This window comes from Perca fluviatilis, chromosome 24 (genome assembly GCF_010015445.1).
Source record: "Perca fluviatilis chromosome 24, GENO_Pfluv_1.0, whole genome shotgun sequence".
In the NCBI taxonomy this organism is placed as follows: Eukaryota; Metazoa; Chordata; class Actinopteri; order Perciformes; family Percidae; genus Perca; species Perca fluviatilis.
In genome coordinates, this window is record NC_053135.1 from 8,090,776 (window position 1) to 8,108,486 (window position 17,711).

General features: G+C 40.3%; 1 protein-coding gene and 1 long non-coding RNA gene across 2 annotated transcripts in view; one reads left to right on the forward strand and one right to left on the reverse strand.

The window, feature by feature from the left end:
* The window catches only part of LOC120554752 (E3 ubiquitin-protein ligase Midline-1-like), a 55,344-nt gene extending 50,673 nt beyond the window's left edge, over positions 1–4,671 (reverse strand). Inside the window, exon 1 of the mRNA XM_039793785.1 lies at positions 4,554–4,671. The gene's annotated coding sequence lies outside the window, so the exon portion shown is untranslated. The remainder of the gene's footprint in view (positions 1–4,553) is intronic.
* LOC120554753 overlaps positions 1–17,711 on the forward strand; it is a 117,707-nt gene that overhangs the window by 55,798 nt on the left and 44,198 nt on the right. The window lies entirely within an intron of this gene.

The window sequence follows — 17,711 nt, forward strand, 5'->3', positions numbered from 1 at the left end:
GTGCAGCAAACACCAGCTACTAAGGTAACTCAAGAATTAACTGATTTCCTAGATATCTCAACTTAAAAAAAAAAAACATTCTTGGAAAAGCAAATTTGCATTTCCAAGGATGGCAAAGGCATGACTCGCCCTATTCTGCCTTTTGATTGGCTAGTACTGGTTGCCTTCCTTGGTTGGATTGGTTATTTTTAAGAATGAGGAGTGATATTGTTAGGGTAAGAATACCAGGGTAAGCCAATCAGCGGCAGAGTAGGGCGGGACTCGGGACATGCCTTCGCCATCCCAGGAAACACAAATTCACCTTGGAAACGTGTTTTAACCTTTGACCCTTGTAATAGTTTGACACATCAGTCTAGGTCTTACCCAAATGAAAGGCATGTGCTATAATATTGGAATTTTGGTTGGCTGTTGCATGAACTGTGTTGCAAAGAAGTTTTAAAAAGCTTTTTCCTAGTGCAACTTAATTGCATGCAACTCTGAAAACTGAAATATTTTCTCTACTCAAGATTATTGTCCTTCGACTGTGAGTTCTCGTAGCGCGATGCTTTCTGTAAAAGGTTCCCAGCACATTTAACAATAGTTAGACTCTACTATTGTCCCATAGTGGCTGGCACAAGCACGCAATGTATTAAAAGAAGTTCAATAGCCAAGGCTGCAGTGAAGCCAAAGCTGTGTGTTTAGCAGAGACGGAACAGAACAGGGCACTTGACTAGTTCACGGTCCATCTCCTCACTAAGTGTCTTTGGCTCTTTCAAACTTTGTCATTGTGAAGATAAACATTCAAGTGCCATGTTTGGTCACCCGGATAACAAACCAGCCCATTCACACAGTCCAATACCCCAAGGGTGGATGAAAGGGGGTCATTGCAAATAAAATGCCTCTACTTTCATTTAAACCCCCCCCCATTTCTGTCTATTCAAACTCATTTTCTCAACAAGGAGGTGGCGAGGATCCAGAGTTTGGCTGCTTGGGAGCTGTAACGTGAATGCCAAGCTCTCGGGTCCACAGGAGAGAGATGGGATTTTATAGCTGGAATGTGGGGGGTTTGGCTGGGCATGAAAAAGATTGGACACATTGGCAGCTGCTGATGCCAAGGCCTCCTAGCTCGAGACACTGCTGGGCTCCAAATATGGCAAAGAGGGTGTTAAAACTAAAAATAATTTGAGCATACTCCAGATAGTTAAGACTTCACAAACGGGAACAATTTTATTGTGTAAAGTAATATTTTAATCAACTGTTCAATTTAATAACATTGGAGTGATTGAATCTATAGTTTTTTTTTCTTTTTTTTCCTGGAAAAATAAAAACAGCCATGTGAGGAATTAAGAGGCAAAGTACTGGGTAGCTAGCATTAGCAGCAGCTATTAAACAAAAGAAGAGCGTACAGTTTGATTGTGCTAGCACCATTAACATTTTACCGCGAAGCACCAAAAGAACGTACTGTTCACATCCTGCTGCATTCAGCAGCACCTACTTCTCTACCTGTCAGCACTGATAAGAGAATGGAGTGTGTGGAATCCATGATGGGGGGGAAAGAGGGACTGGGGATGTTATGAAGTGTGAATATGTCCATGACCACGGCAGTAACCTCTACCTCAAATGTTTCTGTTGGCTTGGCTAGAAGTGAATGATGAAACATTGCATCCTTTTTGAAAACCTAATCTACAATAGATAAGCTTTTTTTTTTTTTTTTTGCTCACAAAACTATTTAAAAATGAATGAAACGTACTCACCTAAAGGATTATTAGGAACACCTGTAAGATTTCTCATTAATGCTATGATCTAATCAACCAATCACATGGCAGCTGCTTCAATGCATTTAGGGGTGTGGTCCAGGTCTAGACAATCTCCTGAACTCCAAACTGAATGTCAGAATGGGAATGAAAGGTGATCTAAGCAACTTTGAGCGTGGCATGGTTGTTGGTGCCAGACGGGCTGGTTTGAGTATTTCCCAATCTGCTCAGTTACTGAGATTTTCACGCACAACCATTTCTAGGGTTTACAAAGAATGGTCTGAAAAAGTAAAAACATCCAGTATGCTGCAGTCCTGGGGGGCGAAAATGCCTTGTTGATGCTAGAGGTCAGAGGAGAATGGGCCGACTGATTCAAGCTGATAGAAGATCAACTTTGACTCAAATAACCACCCGTTAAAACCCGAGGTATGCAGCAAAGCATTTGTGAAGCCACAACACGAACAACCTTGAGGCGGATGGGCTACACCAGCAGAAGACCCCACCGGGTACCACTCATCTCCACTAAAAATAGAAAAATGAGGCGACAATCTACACAAGCTCACCAAAATTGGACAGTTGAAGACTGGAAAAATGTTGCCTGATCTGAGTCTGAATTTCTGTTGAGACATTCAGATGATAGAGTCAGAATTTGGTGTAAACAGAATGAGAACATAGATCCGTCGTGCCTTGTTACCACTGGGCAGGCTGGTGGTGGTGGGGGTGTAATGGTGTGGGGGATCCCTTTCGCCTTCAGAACTGCCTTAACTATTTTTGTAATTGATTCAACAAGGTGCTGGAAGAATTCTTTAGAAATGTTGGCCCGTATTGATAGGATAGGGCCAAACACGGTATTAGTATGGTGTTCCTAGTAATCCTTTAGGTGAGTGTATATTGCCATCAGTCTAAAAGACAAGTTTGTTTTGGGGAAATAGTTTATGATGATACATAGTTTTTAGTCCACGGCTAAGATATGTTTCTCTAGAGATTCATTTTAGATTTATGCTGCTCAATCAGCCATAGAGTAATCCTACTGACTGCACCAGCAGCTAAATGCATTTTAAATCATTATTCAATATTTAGAGCTGTGTGTGTGCTTGTGTGCCGTCCTTTAACGACCAAACACTTTGAAGAAAATATCGCTACAGTCCGAAAATAAGTCCTTAGTGACGTTTTGAAGCAGGTATTCACAAATATAACCTGCTAAAGAGAAGTGTGAACATGCGCGTTTACCATAAACCTCAACGCTCGGCATGCAACTTAGTTACGTTTTCCATAATTGATAACAGTGTATACACTTTTTGTATTATTCATTTGCCATGTCAGTTGCAATTCACGTTGGACACATTGCTTTGCAGTGAAGCGTGGGAGGGTGTTTAATGCTGAAACCTCACAGAAATCCATATATACCTGAAGGAATTGAACTACTTTCTTGAAGTCTGAGTTGAACTGTACTTTTAATCTTTACAAAGTGAGTGCATATTTGCATTAAAACCCAGAAGTAAGAAGCAGGGGAGGAATCTTTATAAATTATCTTCAGTTTGGAGGCATCTGAGAGAACAAACGCAACTGAATAAGTCCACAAAGACACAATATTCGTACAATGTAATGAGAAACATACTTACTCCTCTGTCGAAGTTTATAGGAGTTTATAGTTTATAGGAGTTACGAGTGCTTGTGCATTCAAATCATTGCTTACATAATTCAGCTTTAGCAACTTTTGACAGCTCATGGAACAAAGCTCTTAAGTCTTAAAGTATGTACTCATTTATTTTTGACTAAAACGTAAGATGCATCCTTAGAATTCGACAGTACTCTGAGGTCACCAAAGAGATTAACGAAGCCAACAAACAAAAGTTTGGTATTATACTGACGAGCAGAAGATTTAGCTTTCTGACATATCCAGTTCAAATGTGGAACATTGGCTTCTATAATACGGACATGAGTCCAAACAAGCAGTTTGTCCATTTGGCTCATGTACTCAAAGAACACAATATAAATTGGATAATATGTTGGTATAACTAAAAGGCTTTCTGGGTATTTTGAAGGGTACAGCTAACAAGCTAGTGGTAAAACATAAAGGCGTTCTATAAATTTAACATGCAGCACAGAACAGATAGTCCTCAATTTCACTCGGTTGAATTGTTTCAAGCGGTTATAAAATGAAAACGTAACTTGACAGTGTAATAGTTAATTCGATACTGTATATGACCCAATAACTACTACACAGGTACCTGTACAACTGTATTGCAACTAGATTGTTTAGTTAAAGTTTAGGGGCTTCACATACACTTGTATTAAAGTACCTTTTTAGATTTGTGTACAACCACTGTTAAGCAATAGTAATAAGGAAAGTCCCTAATTTACAGTTATTTTATTATATTTACATAAACTATTGATTTTGATGGTTTCTATATTTTTAGAAACATTTTTTGTTTTTGTTTTCATCAGTGCATCTCTTTACAGTTAAATGAAGGATCTTGGAGACCTACGATGAAGCATTTTGAGTTCATGGTTAAATACAAAGCCAACCAAAATTCAACGACTAACACATGCAGCAAATCGAGTTTAAAACTAAAGACAGAGCTGTGCACAAGCTGCACTGAGACAATGACAGCAGCAGACACGTGCATTCAACTCCCACGCTTGGACCACATGGAGCAATCAAGCCCCCTAAACACCCCCCACCCAACCCCATCCCGACCAATCTATGACATCCCATTGTGCATGTGCTCCGAGGAAAAAAGAAAAAGAGCCTAAACCTATTGCTTCTAAAGGAATGGTCCCAATGAAAGTGAATTAAACAACAAAGGAGGCACTTACATTCAAGAGCCTCACATGGTCCTCCGACAGAAAAGAAGAGAAGCGTGCAGTGATTCCAGTCTGAGAAAAACAATAGTGAGTAACCTTGAACAGGAGGGGAGAGAGAGAGAGAGAGAGAGATGCAGAGAAAGTCGGGGGAAAAAAAAAAAGAGAGTTAGAGAGATGGAAAAGAAAGGTGAGAGAGGACGCAGATTCATACATCCACACACCCAGCTTACTCGCAAATCAAAACTCTTGGGATCTTTTCTTGCATCTCCCCTCCTCCTCCTGTTCAGCTCCCCCCCCCCCGCCCCCCAACCCGTGCCTTCGGGTTTTACTTGTCATGTGTTCAGGCTCAGGCAAGCGTGAAGCGGTCTGTGGAAACCAGCGCTGCGAGTGCTTTGTCCAGCGGTTGGGAAACTCATGCTTATATTAGGTGGTACGTTGAGCTTTCTTGGAGCCTTCTGTGTGTTTGATCCAGAGCAGATGGATGGTGAGGCAGGAGACGATATCCAGCATCTTGGCTGGTCTATTACACTGTCCTGGGATCTCATCCTAAAAATACAACCACAACAAAATTGTGTGTCCTTTGGAAAATGTAGATAAATCTCTTATTTTAGAGGCATGTGTCTAGTTTCCAAAAAACAGCTGGCTACAACTTTACATCTCAGTTAAGTCAGTCGGATAATAAAAGTCCCAAACTGTAGACACACTCACATTGCCTTAATTCAATTAATGGAAGGGCTCTTGCTGTGCAACCATTTGCTGATTACACAAAATATTACACACCATATATCTATTTTTTTTTTCTCTCTCATTTAAAGAGCTGATGCAAACTGCCTCAATTTTCAGTAATGTTTGCAATTTTTCCCAGCTTTGAGTTGCTTTTAACTCGTAGTGGTTGTCACCTAAGGGAACAGAAGCACAGAGCAGTGGGGATCAGTTTGACGTTTTCATATTCAACCTCAGTTTGTCTTTGGGCCGAAACTGTGTTTTTTAAAGACTAATATGGTATTGGATTTACCAAGAGCTGGTGAGGTAAATGTGACCAATCTCTTGCCAGAAAATAAAAGCATGTTAAATCCTCAACAACGTTAGACTTGGTGGGAAGGAAAAATCGTTGAATCAACATGTAGACCATCATGAGACACTGAAGCTCCACATTTACAAGGCAACAAAATACATCCATCGCTTCCTCAATAAAGCAAGTCCCTAATGTTAACATAAGGACATAAATAAAATACAGTAGATGAACACCTTTTTAAAATTGCAATTTCTAGCCACTAATACTATAACAAGGTAAATGGGTATCGGTAAGTATAAACGGATAACAGTTGTTCTTGTGACATGAGTGTCTTGGTAATTTCCTTTTGTTAATAGCATAGTAAGGGGTAAAGTGGTGTGTGTGTTTGCTTGATTGACAGGTGTCTGTCTCTCACACTCAACTGTGGCATTTACCCCACCTCAGCTTCACCCAGCATTCTGATTCTTTTAGTAGCTCTTGCAATTGTGGCTAGAACAGCTAAGCATACAAATTCCAGCTTTAAAGCATTGAAATCAAAAAATGTCAAAACTGCAAAACATTTCTCTCCAATCTGTTGCAGAAATCTCTTCTTGGCTCGCACTGTTCTTCCCCTCTGGAACTTAACACAAATGAAGATACTTTTTGTTTTTATTCGCATCATGTTAGGGTCATTATATGGCCAGAACAAATGTGTTTAGAGAGGAATGCATATGGCTTACTCAAACAGATTCATTAATTTACCCATATTGTGCATAACCCTCATGTTGTCCTCTGGTCAAATTTGACCCGTTTTCAAAGTTTTTGTTATATCAGAAATATGGGACGTTGAAATAAACGCAGATAATGTCAAAATAAAGTGACAAAACCTTGGGAAAAAAACATCAAAAATGTTGTGAAAAGCGTCAAATGTTTGAAAAAGCGATTTAAAATGTTAAAAAAAAACGCAAACAAAACGTTGAGATAGTGACAACAGAAATGTTTTTTTCATGGTCGACGGGAAGACAACATAAGGGTTAATGAGATAGTTGGGATATGAAGTGGGGTTGAATGTATGAGGTCATCACGTCCCCAGTTTGAAGAAACAAGCTAAGCAATGCACTGCAGTGGTTGGGGGCAGCAGCAAAAGATATTTTAGCCATCTAATAAAAGGCCCACTTAAAACTGATCAGTGTCAATTTAAGTGTACACTATTTTTAGAATATTTTCACTGCTCTACCTTGCCGTCACACAGCCCTTTCCGGCAGGGAACTCAAGCTGTTATATCCAACTTTGATCTTCACTCAAAGCCACCAGACTCCTCTTTGGTTTTGTCAAAGGAGTCTGCTGGCTTTAAAGAGTGCATAGACAGCTGCTGCAGGTTCCATCAGAAAGAGCTGTCTGATGGCAAGGTAAAGCAGTGAAAATATTCTAAATATAGCATACGTTCAAACTGATTTTTTTTTTTTTTTTTTTTGCGTGGCTAATATAAGTTTTGCTGTGTGGCCCTGTCCACAGCAGTACATTGCTTAGCTTTTGTGCCGGTACGCCTGCTTCTCCAAACTGCCGGCATGCCGTCCATCTACTGTAGGTAACACACACTGACTACAGATAGGTACCTCATACAACCCCATTTCATAAAATCCAATATATCCCTTTAAGGAAAGCAATTTGGACCCCCTGCTGACAGTGGTTAGGATTTGAATGACCTAAGCTGTTCCAACAGCCCCTAACAACATGATCAGCAGCTATGTCAAGCTCCACCAGGGAGCCTAAGACCTGCTGATGAGGGCAGACATGCCTAATCATCTGCTTCAGTGCTCAAGAAGAAAAAAAAAACAGATTAAAGTGAATATTGAATGTGCTGTGCTTTTTAAGAGACGGTTATTTCATACTCCATAAAGATTACAGAGGATGTGGAGCTGGTTTTCATGTCTGTATCTTCTTTCCCTCATGCCTGTGGACATGTAGGGAGATAATCTTGAGATGTGCTGGCTTGCTAGAGAAGTGGTAGGATAATCTCCCAATCCACCCAGGAGAAGGCCTTTGGTTTTCAATGTGTATTATCCTGGATAGATTATTTATGTGCATCCAATTTTGTGTTCATGCCGAAAGGGTAACTTACTGAAATGGTCCTCTTGTTGCACACTGCTTTAATAATGGCTGTTCTTGTGTACTATAAACAATACTAAAAGAGCATGAGTGCTTATTGAGGGCAGAATAGACAATTTACAGTGTAGCTCCCAGGAGACATTCAGAGACATTTCAAAGCTGTATTGCTTTTGTCTTTGTGTGAGTTTCAGCTGTCTCAATATCTCCCCAGAGCTCAACGATCACTCCTAATATGTCCCATGCCAACGTATGGCCTTTTCTAATGCTTTTATCCTTTCTTTACTGCAATGGAACATATTACAAAAGACCTGTTGTTTCTTCCATTACTTCTACCTAGAGGTGAGTGGGGCATTTGCTTTCATTCTATTACCAGTGTACCAGCTGTGTCAGGCTGTTGTAGTTTAAACTTTTGTCACATGTCCAGTTCTGGGTAAAGAGGGAAATGGTACATAAATGAACATGATGTTCCTGTAAAAGGTTTGTCTGCTGGCATCCAGGTGCCATAGCAGTTAAGATGCACTCCATATTATCACGACTTCCCCGGTTTGATTACATGTCTACATACATTTCTACACCGAAGTAACACGTGATTGCTGCAGCATCCCTCCACAGCATCCCTGATTGTCGCTCATAACACAACCTTAGGGCTGCAGCTACAATAGAGGACAATGAGGTTATGTCCTTTTTGTATTCCGAAGGGGGATTTGAAAGGTTTGGCAACCTGGATGGAGCTTGTATATAGTTTGAGTCCAGTGTTGTTAGATTAATTATATTCATAAATAAATAAAATAAGATTCAGTTGTTCTTCACCAAGCACTGTGGATGAGGCTTTGAAACAGCATTTACACCTTTTACATTGGGATATTAAATTTACCAAAAATGTAGACCGTTGACTGACTAAATAAAATATTCAAAATTGGAAATGTGTCCAATTAGGGTAATTTGGTCTCTCTAAATGTCTGGCTACATCCATGTGCTACTTTTTTACCAAAGCAAACGGGAACTCCAGTGCTGCTGCACCAAAACGTAGATCATATTCTTTCTTTATAGTCGCAAAACAATCTAATAAAATAAACAATTCTGTTTTACGCGACCGCTATGTTGACATTCAAACTTAGCGATCGACTAGCAAACTTGTCTAATCGGGCATTTATGTTGTTACACTAAGGTATGTAACCCTAACCCTTTAAAGGCCTTGTGTTTTTTAGATATAGCCAACGTAGTGTGGACACAAACTAAACCTAACCTTTTTAAATAACAAAAGTTGGAACTCTGCCACATTAACTGCCCCCAGCCGATTAGAAGAAACTCTAACAAGGAAGCTGCAGTTTAATAACATCTTGTTAAGTGACTTCTGGGTACTCAAGTGTTACCTTGCTGCCTCAAGGTGGAGAGCTGCCCTCATACAGCAGGAGTTTAGATTATAACCTCCAAAAGTACTGTACATCAAAGAGAATAATTAATGGGATCAGTATGTTCCAAAGTGAGTTTATTTCAGTGCCTGTACACTGTGTACACAGATTCCAGCTGTGTACTGTACTGTATACAGTTTGAAAGTGAAACAAACAGGTCAGGGCTGCTTGTAAGGGAGCGTCAGACTCAGCAGCCTTTTGTGTCTCTGCTGAATCTCCACAGGCAGGAGGTCAGCTCTGTACCAGAAGGGAATCACTGACACCCACCCACCGTCTGTTGACCCATTTAGCCCATCTGTACGGTTAGGCAAAGGCAAAAAATACCACATTACTGGTATTTGTAGGCGATATAGATGAGCCACACGGGTCACAGCTGTCAACATTATGTCCTAGTTACTACTTCCTCTCCCTGATGAAACTCCCAATTTCAACAGCATCAAAGACCCCATCACCATTAACAGCAGGAGTAAATGTTTGCTCAGAGGTGAGGGAGAGGGTAAAGAGAGAGCCTGGTGGTGACAGGTGGCAAACTTATAGAACTTTGTTTTTAGTTTGGATTCATTTGTTTCAATTTTCAAAGTTTTATGACTCTGGAAGATTTTATGTTTACAGTTCACCTCCTTGCAGCAAAAATGAAAGCGTAAACATAAAAGCAAACAATATTACACTACAGAGGTATATTCCTTTTTCTCTCTGCAGGGCATGAGGAAATTACACACTAGTTTGTTATTGTCATATACATTTTACAGTAAAATATGGAAGGGTGACATTATGCCCTGCCACTGAGTCATTTCAGAAATATTTCACATACTGTATCAGCTGGACCAATATTCTTTTCTATACGAAGAGCCAGTACATGGCGGACTGCAGAGCCATCGGAGCGCCATGGCCAGAGGGCTGCTGAGTGGAGGAAGTCAAAAAGGAAATGAAATGTTTGCAAATAAAACAAAATAAATTCTGGAGAATTGCTGGAACAAAGGAGATGCTTTACATGAAATGTTCTAACAAGGCAGATGGACCATGATCAACAACGTGGACAAACTCCTCCGTTTCCCTTACTCTTTCCCACAAGGGTACTCCTTAAATAACTTAAGGAAATCAGCAGGAGTCAAAGGGCATGATAGCTGGGGGATGACGCACAAAGGTTGCAATGTCCTTGGGGAGTAATCATCATAATAAGTACATAATCATAGCAAATGGAAAATACGACCAATTCCCCAGATCTGTGTAGCCTGTTGCAGATGTAACAAAGCATGGCTGACCTATTTGCTCTTAGTGCAATATGTCAAAATGTATTGTATTACGTTTAAAAACCTTGTGACACAATATTTTGTAATGATACGTAAGCCTGGAGGATTTCACAGAACATCATTTAATTCAAAGCCCCATATGTTGATCTATAAATACCCATGGCACTCCACTACCTTAAACAAAAGGGCATAGTTACAAAGAAGTCAAATGGGGCAATAACCCATAAGCAGTCAAACAATAATATAGATTTTAAACAAACATACATTTATTTAAAAGAAGGAGGCTAACTGTAACACTATCCATTATTTTACTTGTTAAAATGATATCAAGTAGTAGACAACGCTTGCTCCTTTTTTACCAAGTTTGTGATCAGCGTAGGTTGACTGTGATGTGTAATTTTCATGCTTTTTTTATGGTTAATTAAATTAAACCTCTAAGCTTGAAATCCAACCTGACATATATGATACCTATGGAAACTTTGGGATTCCACTAGCATTTAAAATATTTTTTTTGAGGGTTTGAACAATGTGTGGCTGCTGTAATGACTGGCCTACTGGCCGAGCAAGGAGATTTAATTTAAAACGGATTGAATTACTGTCATCATAGAGCAGGTTGGGTGCTAACTCAATGAGAGGTTGTGTTATGTCCTGGATGTCTCATGTTCCGGTGCATTTTTCTTCCCAAGCAACGTAATGCAACACCACAACAGAAACTGGCATTTACACTCTGCCTCTGCATGCCCAGTCTTCTGTGGCTTTTCCACTTGCCATATTAGTCTGCATGCATCGGCCCCTTCCCTAAGCCTTCATGACTTTGGGTGATACCTCAGGGCTTTGGAACATGCGTAGGGGAAAGGGACACACGTGTCTGGAGCTGTTATGGCTCTGTGCCAGCTTCTCCTGCACAACTCCCTTGACCCATGAACCAACTTTAATTATACTATATGTGCTGTGCTAACAGTAGGCAGCGGTACTTAGCTGTGAGAAGCAAACAAGCGAGCTGACCTGGAAAAACCATGCCTTTTAATATGAAGCGCCCGGAGGATCTAAAGGGCACTATATAGGAGAGTGGCTGGCAGGGCTGAAAGCATTGGCAGTATATCTCCCATCAGCCCTGGTTGTTTAGTCACTGCGGTTTTGAAACCCATGTGCAGGAACACAGATGCTAGCCTTCAGATATATAAGACAGTAGCTGTGCTGCAGTGCTGCCGTTTGCCAAAGACTTTGCTTTCCTCTACAATAAATCCAGATATTATAATAGTGAGTGAAGGACACTTAAAAACCTTTGAGCATCCCTGTGGCTCTCATTCTCATTAGATAGGGGATTGAATGATTGCAAGGCTCTGTTTTCAGGGCTGTATCCTACTGCTTACTCCTCGGAGCGTGCGTGGTAATTTAATTAAGTCCACTGACTTTTCTAAAGGGCAACTGCTAGAACCAACACAATTTAAAAAATGGGTGACTCCTCTGCTCTTTGTTGCTCTTTGTTCCCCTTTCCTCATTTGAGTGGCTCACAATCCCCACATGGCCCCCGACCTGATTTGCATTTAGAAAAGTCAAATTTGGCCTCTGTGCTGTAATTATTCATGAACTTTAAGTACAAGGTAAATTGCACATGAAGAATTCAGCAAGTGGAGTTCTGACAGAACTTCTTTTAGGAATTTATAAAAGTGCGAGAATCATTTGTATGCAAGATAGAAGCAACAAAACTGATGCTACGTTTACACGTGGCCGGCTATTTTCATAAACTGACATTTCAACCTCTCCGTTTAAAAAAAAATAACATCATGCACAGCTGTCAGTTTTCAGAAAAGTGTTTGTTTACATGTACCCGTGTATATATGCCGTTAATGCCGTCAAGAGCATGCCAAACCTGTAGGTGGCAGTGTAACAAGAAGCTCAAGCCCACGTTAGCCAATAAGAATCCCGAAAATAGGAACAACAGCAACGAATCACTTCCTCTTTCTCTCTCTCGGCTGCCAAAACCTCCGTTTGTCTCAGTTTACATGCAAACGTGCAAACGAAGATCTCAAAAATATCAATCCAGGCCGGAGTTTTTAGAAAGACTCGTTTTCAGAGGCGAATTTTCTGTTTGCGTGTAAACGAAGGGCACAAACGAAGGGAAATGTCTCCGGTTTTCAAAATAACCATGTACGTGTAAACAAGGCCTGAAGTTTTGTTACATTTTTGACAATATCTGCAACAAAAATTATTTGCCAATTTGCAGCGCTACAGCATGATCTAAAAACAAATTGACTCACTGACAAGTGGTGGTGTAAAAGCTGGTGTGTCAGATTGTGGCTCCAACTCATCTACCGTCCTCTGGGAGTCTACTTATCCTTCTCAAATGTCAGTGTTTAACTGATGATGTCGCTTCCAAAATGGTCGCTCCTCTTTGGGATTTCTCTCTAAAACTGAGGGTTATTAGCAGGATGGCTGTGGCTCATAGATGGCTCAGGGGTCCCATAGGACAGTTCAAAGTGTAACGAGGTTAATTAGCAAGAATCCCGACCTACTGTAGACTAAAGAAAACTCATAATATACAGTATCAAATGTGTCGGTAATTTATAACTTGGTAATTTAAGATTTTAGACAAAGAACTATATATGTCAAACAATATAGTTTTATTAATCTCAAGTAGGGTTTGACAGAAATTGGTTTTCAAGGCCTGTGTGTGTGTGTGTGTGTGTGTGTTATTGTATGTGTGTGTGTGTGTATATATATATATATATATATATATATATATATATATATATATATATATACACACACACACAACCAATCGAACCCAGATCTGATGAAAATGACGCACTGCAAGCCATTCTTACTTACAAATGTGTGGTTTTGACAAAAAATGTGCTTGTAATCCATACATTCTCCATCGTATCAGACATGAATCGTTAAACATGCATTTCTCTTTACACTGGAACAAAATGTGAAGGCAAATTTTGGATCAATCCATCCGCAAAAAAGAAAATCCACCCTTTATCCTGGACACTCACGTATGGCATTAATAGTAAAGTTCTTGTGCGATTCTCAGCCAAGGTTGTCCTTGTTACACTACAAGCTTGATGTGCAAAGAGGACCAAAAATCTGGAAATTCCAGATGTGGTTCTCCGTGAAAAAGAGTTAAAGAAATCATGCAGACAGTCAGACAGATACACCAACGAGGGTTAAAAATCTGGGCAGCTCATTTATTCAACATAATCCAGCCAGAAATCCTTACACACACACACACACACACACACACACACACACACACACACACACACACACACACACACACTAGTTCTTAAGGGTGTTTTGAGGATACATTGGTCCATGCAGTCACCAGTAGAAGGTCAACGTCTAGAGGACTGCTCCCCATGGCGGTAAAGAGAGAGGTTCTAAGGTCAAACATAGAGCAAGCACCCACACAGAGACAAAAGTGAAAATAAGCGGTGTCCGTGGTTGGGTGGCTGGGCGGTCCATGTATGTGTGTATGTGTGGTCGGTTATTAACACAAATACACATTATTCAATTTGTGGTTAGTAGTAGTTGCTGTGCATTTCATCATCTTGCTTTTTCTGCATACATGAGTATATGCGCTTCACAAGTGCGGCACTGTCGACACATGTTGAGAGGATTATTGGTCTCCCAACCTTGCGGTATACCAACATCTGTTTCCCATTGCATGTGCTGAATTTTGTATCTCCTCTCACCTGCTTTTAGCATGCAGTCAGTCGACCGCTTTGCAAACACACAGTACATGTGGGGCATGTGTGTATTTCTGTATGTCTGTGAATTTTTAATATGCAAGAGGAGGTCACTCGTGTTATGAAATTACAGTTATTTTCCTTCAAGCTTGTCAGTCAGCCGTTTGGAGGTTATAAATCTGGGCTGCAGGATTAGTTCACAAAATTCTGTTAACATTTTTTTTATATTTCCAGATATAATTATTTATTATATTTGCCATTATGCATCTTCTGACTTCAGCTGCACCAAACAGTCGGCCCTTTGTTTCTGTAATGAAAACCATAAAGGTGTTCTGTTACCCCATAGCATAAAATAGCATTTCTATATTTGCTTTATCATCCTCCTCTAAATTCCCAATTGAGATCATGTTGAGAGCTTTTCAAATAAAAAGGCAAACCACAGCATCCACTCTCCTTCATGTATATTTTATGCTCTCTGATTCTTGTACTGTATTTCTACATCTGTAGAAGTCTATATTTTTACTTTTACCAAGCAGGTCCTCTGAACAATGCAGCCTTTGGCTCTTAGGAAGCATTAAGGTCTGTCAGATGAATCGGAAAAATCACGCTTGGAGAGGGAATGAAGGGCTCTCAGAAGCTACATGAAATCTTAAACACCTCTTCAGCGCTTGTTTTTTCTTTCTTTTCATTTGCCGAGCGGTGGTAGCACTGAACAGTCTTAAAGGTCTCACTCAGTGGGCAGTACAACACTTAGGTTATGTTTGTAGGTTGTCTGGCTTGTTTTCAGATCAGGTGAGAAATGACGTGCCAGAACTCAAAGTGTAAATACAATTTTAGAAAGTGAGCGTTGAATGAAAGGAGTTTGGTTTTGTCACTTAAAAAGTGTAAAACCGGTGAATGTGCATGGTTTTATTATTAATTTGGAGATTTGTAGTGCACTCTGTCACAATGATGCTTCGGAGAAATGTAATTTGAAGGTTTTTATTTTCCTTTTAAAAGGCACTACCTACGTGCTAGCCTTGCACTTGCAGAGATAAAAACTTGATTGTCCATTATACTCTACTTAAATTTTCCACCTATCTTCACTCCTGTGACTGAAAATATAAATGTGGGTTGGATTGTGTCTTACCTACTTTTATTTCAATTCTGTGGACTTGTTTGTGAGGTGCTTAATTTCCTTTGGTCCTAGCCATAGAAATAGAATTGTAAAGAATATAGATATTGAGCTGTTTGCAAAACAAAATGTAGATTGTTGTTAGTTGTCATGGTGATAGTCTTAATCCTTGACGTTCCACTTCCGGGATTGCTCAGTTGCCGCCAGAAAATCCATCGGATTTCACTCATTTAGGCCGGGTATCTGTTGTCTTGGGCTTCCTTTGTGTTGGCATTTTAAACTCCGGTCGATTTTATGAGGACTATGGTTAACCTTTCCTCGGATCTCTGCAGGGTAAATCCAGACAGCTAGCTAGACTATCTGTCCAATCTGTGTTTTCTGCTGCATGCCTAAAACATCTTATAACTGTACACATGTACACACCAAAACAAGTTCCTTCAGAGCCTATTTTGCAGCGGCACCGCTGCTTTTCTCCGGTGCTTAGCACCACCCAAGACGATTGCGATTGGTTCATAGAAATGCCAATAAACCACAGCACGTTTTCCTCCCATCCCCGAATGCTATGTGGAGTAGACAGTCTCCTCCAATGCGATTTGGAGGAGGGTTTGGCAAAGCGAAAACTATCATGGTAACAACACATGTCGGTGGGGCCATAAAGTGTGCCACATCTCTCTGGTAGGAGAGCGGATGGCTGGCTCGCTATGCCTCGTAACGTTACTGTTAGTTTGGCCGTTACCTCACCTCCATTACACGGAAGTTAGTCTGTTGCCGTGAACGTAATAAATGGCTGCCGCTCTGACCATTCTGCTACGCTGATTTGAATGGGAATGTCCTTTCTACCAGTTTGATTTCTACGGTCCTAGCCCTGCTGATTAAGCTTTGCAATGTGGTATATGGCCTGTTAAAGTTGCTGCTTTTTACATGAACCAGAACTTGTAAAAAGTAACATGAGCTCACTTGGAAAACAAAGCAAAGTCATTTACAAACTCTCTGATGCTCATAATAGTAGAACACGTGAGACACGTCAAACCTTTTTTTTACCCATAACCCCTTTGTGTTTTTCTTTAAAGCTGCATAAACTGACCAGAGGAGTGGTAAAGTGAAACTGCTCCAAACATGCCTTACTTGAACTCAAGCTTCACACCATCAGCGTTAAGCAGTTGAATTATAAATCCTTTGAAAAACCTTAAAATATCTTCAAAATAAGACTAGCAGGTCATTCAAAGGGCACTTTATGGAAACCTGAAATTAGTTCCACCACTAAGTTTGCTGAAAATCCTGTGTTGATTTAAATGAGCATATTTTTTTTATGGAAATGTCTTCGGCAGATGGTGTGCCCAAACACGTTGCGCTTTCACCAGGCACGCAGGTCATGTACCACAGTGCAATATGCATGCAAAAGGACAGAGATGGCCTGTTTTGAAGTATAAGTGCACAACTTAGTAAATGTGGAATTGATGTTCAGATCTGTTTGTAAAGAGGCAAAACATCTGTTTGTTTCACTAACCAACAAAATACCATGGTGCTCTGCTCCTCGGAAGCATGTGGACCCACAGTACAGAGGATATCATGCAAAGCTGTTTCCCTCAAACCCTTCCAGTCTGTGAAAGATGAAGAACTATTACAGAACAACTGAAAGGTAAAATCTTTAAATGAAACCCATCAGTGATTAGACCACCACTTTATGCTTTTGAGGACATGACCCTTTTTTGGGACTGATCCTAATACAGGATTGAGATCTTTTGGTTCTTTGGGCAAAAACACACCATGTTAGTCACTTTTTCCACTGAATTTGCAGGAGCCTGTGGCTATCCTAAGCAGTTTTCTGGCAAGTCTAAAGCCAAACAAATTTCATGTGCTCCAACTTTCCAGTAGTCATCTTCTATCTACACATGTTGAGTCTTAAGCATGAGGGGAATATCACTAAATTTCAGATGTCAGTTTTTGGCAAGACTCTGTGTGTCTTACTCAAAAAACTCATGAATCAGAGCAGATACTTACCAGCATGTTTGATTGAGGTCGCACAAAAGTTAACAGTGTGGCGTGACCAGCATGATAAGTGTGAGATGACTTTTAAATTGTTCGACACGACTTCCCTTTTTACATGACGAGAGTAAAGGGCAGTTTGTCTGTCTGATACAATAGTTTGGATGGAAGGGGGATAACGTTTGTTTTTAGCCATGTTAGTGGCGTTAATTGCTCTAGGGATGGCACTGTTGGATGGGTAAATGGTGAACTTTTGAACAGACTCTGGCATGTCTCAGAACTTTGGTGATCCTTACACTTTCCATTGACATCTGGTCAACATTGTAATGTGTCCAATACTTTAGTTTATGGCCAAATACCTGGAAATCTAATATAATCCAACATTAGCACGGAATTGCTGCTCAGAGCTTTTTCTGAAGAATTGCTCGTTCTAACAACTTGACACTCGACACTGCGCTTACTTGGGTCCCGGGACCAAAAGCGTTTATTCTCGTCTCTCCGGTCTCTCTTTCTTCATCTGTCCTTGATTGTATTATAGCGAGCGACAGAGAGTAACAGAAAATAGGAGTCCTCTCTCAATAAACTGCACAGTGTGTACTTTTGGTTGTAG